Source organism: Arachis duranensis, chromosome 6 (assembly GCF_000817695.3).
Source record: "Arachis duranensis cultivar V14167 chromosome 6, aradu.V14167.gnm2.J7QH, whole genome shotgun sequence".
Taxonomy (NCBI): domain Eukaryota; kingdom Viridiplantae; phylum Streptophyta; class Magnoliopsida; order Fabales; family Fabaceae; genus Arachis; species Arachis duranensis.
In genome coordinates this window covers 22,626,991-22,631,374 of record NC_029777.3, presented here as the reverse complement: position 1 = coordinate 22,631,374, position 4,384 = coordinate 22,626,991, and the positions used below count along the sequence as shown (strand labels likewise).

Here is a 4,384-nt window from a genome sequence, read left to right as displayed (position 1 = left end):
AGTTATGACGTGTTTTGGGCGTTCAACTCCGGATCATGACGTTTTTCTGGCGTTTAACTCCAAACAGCAACATGTACTTGGCGTTCAATGCCACGTTACGTTGTCAATCTCCGAATAAAGTATGGACTATTATATATTGCGGGAAAGCTCTGGATGTCTACTTTCCAACGCCATTGAGAGCGCGCCATTTGGAGTTCTGTAGCTCCAGAAAATCCATTTCGAGTGCAGGGAGGTCAGATTCCAACAGCATCAGCAGTCCTTTTGTCAGCCTTCTTCAGAGTTTTGCTCAAGTCCCTCAATTTCAGCCAGAATTTACCTGAAATCATAGAAAAACACACAAACTCATGGTAAAGTCCAGAAATGTGAATTTAACATAAAAACTAATGAAAACATCCCTAAAAGTAGTTCAAACTCACTAAAAACTACCTAAAAACAATGCCAAAAAGCGTATAAATTATCCGCTCATCAATGCCATGGAAGAAGAAGAAGATTTCTTTGATGAAATGGATGAAAATAGCCATGCTGATGGTGATGTTGCCGGCGATGATGCTCTTGATGAGTATGAGATGGTAACCCCTTTTCTTTTTCTGTTTCTATTTCTTTAAACCCTTTCAGTTATTCATTGAGTTCATATAAAAATCTTTTTTTTAATTTGTTTATTTAAGAGAAAAATGGGGTATTCGTTTTCATGCTCATAAGGTGTTTGATGATTGTTGCAGCTCACTAAGGTAACTGATACATCAGTTGCACAAGCAAGGAAAGAAAAAGACATTCGAGGTATTCAATGGGATAGATTGAACATATCAAGAGATAGTTGTAGAGTTATAAGGCTTGAATAGTATAAGAATTATGAGAATATTCATACTTTTGGAGATGCTGTAAATGAGGTTTCTTTTTTTTAATATTTTTTGTTTTATCAAATCCTTTTCCTTTGGGATTATGGGGGGCAGGGAAAGATGCAGAAGTAAATTTTGTTTCTTTGTCTCTCAGGATTGCAAAAGGTCTGTGAAGGGTGAAAAATACTATGACTTTTTCTATAATACAAGAATGGTTAAACCTACCATCCTTCATTTTCAGGTTTGTTTGATTTTTCTTATGGTGCTCGGACCTTGTTGCTACTTGATTTTATTCATGTTGATTTTCTCTATCCACAGCTTATGGTTGTACGAGCTGACTTGAATCATCACTTGAAGGTCCTGAAAGACTATTTTCTTTTGGCAAAAGGAGATTTCTTCCAAGTAAAGTATGAAAAGTTATCTATACTACTAACATTTTTCTGTTGACTTGTGTTGATTCTTATTTTTTATTGATCTTTTTTATTTTTTGTATGAGGATCTTTTGTCCTCCTTGCCTTTTGTAATAACCTTTTCTAATTACTAATATTGTGTCTTCTATGAAAAAAATACTGACATTTTTATACATGCATAATTTTCTGTGCTAGTGTTTCCTCGAGGAAAGTCACCAACTAATGCGTTTGCCACCTTGGCAATCAATTGCTGAAGCTGATCTTATGGTGCCATTTCAGCTGGTTAGTTAAATTTTTCATATGATCTTTACTTTTTAACGCGGTTCATCCTTTAACTATTTAAGCTTGTTCATGTTTTAACTACATCAATGAAAGTTGATTCCAATTCCTTGAAATGCAGGCTACGTTAAAAACTATTGGTGAAAAAGACAAATATTTCTCTAAAGTATCCTTGCAATAAGGTTTTGCCTTCATTTTTAGTTCTTCTGTTTAAGTTAGCTTGGAGCTGTTATGAAATGTGCTTTCCCTCTTCTAGGATGCCATCTTATGGAATCACAGTTAGACCTTCCCTATTAGATGTATCAAGCGCAAACACTTCAGCAGATGGAAGCTCTGGTGCTTGAGTATTCTATCGATTGGCCTTTGCATTTGTTTTTTACTCAAGAAGTCCTCTCTAAGTAAGGTTTTACTCTTATAATATTGATATTAATAGTGGATTCTTTCTTCTTCCTGTCCTGCTTAGATATACTCGATGTGATTGAATTCCCTTCTGAAATGATAAATTTAGAAATTGTTATGGCCTCATAGATGCAAACCGTGTTATCAAGGCATATAGGAGATGTTGAATACCTTAAAGGGACCATTGGTTTATGAGAGACATCTTTTGTAGAGGATATATCTTGTGAGAGATCATTGGTTATTAATTATGAATAAATCTTGACTATGGTCTTATTTAGTTTAAATGGTCAAGATTAATGAGTTCTTGAAATAAAATTGAAAAAGTCAAATGACTTTGTCTATTAATTTTGACCATTTATGTGAGACATGCTAATCCTGTTCTCGTATTACGACAATAATATGACATTACATGGCTTAATAAAACATGATATTTTTCAATAAGTCACTAAATTGTGAGCATCTATAATGCATCAATATCACTGTGATTTTGACAAACGCAAAAAAGATCGAGCTAAGAGCCCAACGGCACAGCAGAAATCTCAGCGATCTCGACCAATGTGGCATGTTGGAGAACATCTGGCATTCTTGATCAGAAATCTCCAATTTTATATTCAGGTTGTTTTACATGACTTGATATTTATGCTAAAATTTTTAGATGACTGCGATAATCATTGTTAGAAGTTGTTGTGTGATCTATTACACTAGTTCAGTGTTGTTGTGCTAATTATATACTCGTGCACTTAATAACTTAAAATGCTTCATATGAGCAGAAATGGAACAAATGGTGATCAACAAATCTTGTACAATTTATGTTCTTTTCATCTCTGCATATTTCATTTTTGCACATATTTGTTCAATATATTTACAAATTTTGATGTCATTTCAAATTTGTATGATTTTTCTTCTGCTTGGGTTAGCATGGGTGATTTTTAAATGTAAATGTAAATTATTAGTTATAGGCAGATACTAATTATTAGTGATTTTCAAATTTGTAAGTATTATGTTTATCATAATCTAGCAGCAAGTTTACAATTATGTTTTTGTTTCCTACCAAAATACTTTTTTAACTAATTTTCATTGATTAGGATTTAAGATCAATCACGCTACGTTTGTAAATTCAGCCATCCAGGTTTTGCTTTTACGAAGCAGAAAAACCAATGTAAGGAAAAACTTACCACCATCGAATATTGACAATAGCAAGGTTGGTACAGAAAAAAAAATAATATTAACTTGATAGTATTTTATAACTAAGTATCAAAAGTCATATATATCACTGGTTTAAGTGTGTGTTCGATTGTTTAATTAGACTAAAACATTGTTATTTATCCTTATGCAGATTGTTGACTCAATAATATCGCATAGATGAATTTTTTGGAAGGACAGAGTGAAAAATAGAATTCTAGGATTGGACTTATTTTTATTTGAAGCAAACATTTTTTAAAATTTGACTATGCAATTTTTAGCAAGAGATTGACTATGTTGATATTTTTATAAAGATATTATTTTGTTTTTTAGTTAATTTTATTGTTTTTACCACAAGTTTAAATTCAATAGATGAAAAATATGAAGATTTATAGCATTAAAAAATTCAAAAAAGGCCAAAAGATTTATCTTTAAAATTAAACAAAAAAATTCAGCATTTTTCAAAAGGATTTTTTTAAATTTGTATTGAAAATAGTGGCAGTTTTATAACCGCCGCAAATAGCGATAAATAAAAAACCTAAAAACATTGCGGCCCGCTAAAAAATGGACTAAAATCATATACTTGTATATCGCGGCGGTTTAAAACCGCCGCTAAATTAGTTGCCGCAAAAAAGAAAAAAAACCGCCGCTAAGCAGCGCCTCTGTCGTAGTGTATTATAAATGTATTGATGCATCCATGGTTGATTTTGTGCCTCTAGAGTTTGTACTTGTTCTCCAAATTATCGATCTTGTTCTTTTACTGTTGTTATGTAGGACATTCCGTTAATTATTTAACTTTGACTTCACTGTGGGACTACATTGAAGCTAAATGAAACTTTTTTGGATTCAAATAGAACACTTTAAACCTTAAGGACTAAAACAGGATTACGCCTAAACGTAAGGGACCAATTTAGTGTTTTACCCTTTAAATTATTTATGATTAGTTTTGTCTATTCGAAATCTTTCATGACTATTTACTCGTAAAGTTTTGACAAGGCAATATCAAATTTAGAAATGAGCCATTATAATATCAATTTATTCTGTTAGACTCTTTTTTCCTGGAAATTATTTTTCATATAGAAATGGAGATGGTGTTTTAGCTGAATATTGAAATTTGAAGTGTATTGCAGCATTGTGAAAATTATTCAACATCCCCCACGTGTTGCAACACACCTTCACGTGTTGGCCAAGATGTTGGCACGTGTTCAACACGCTCCCTACGTGTTGACTTTCCACCAACAAAATCCACCCACATGTAATTACATCAAATAATCCCAT

The 4,384-nt window shown here is 32.5% G+C and overlaps 1 pseudogene; it reads left to right on the top strand.

The window, feature by feature from the left end:
* The first annotated feature begins 473 nt into the window (after nt 1-473).
* On the top strand, nt 474-1,869 carry LOC107493382 (uncharacterized; annotated as a pseudogene).
* Nucleotides 1,870-4,384: the final 2,515 nt, after the last annotated feature.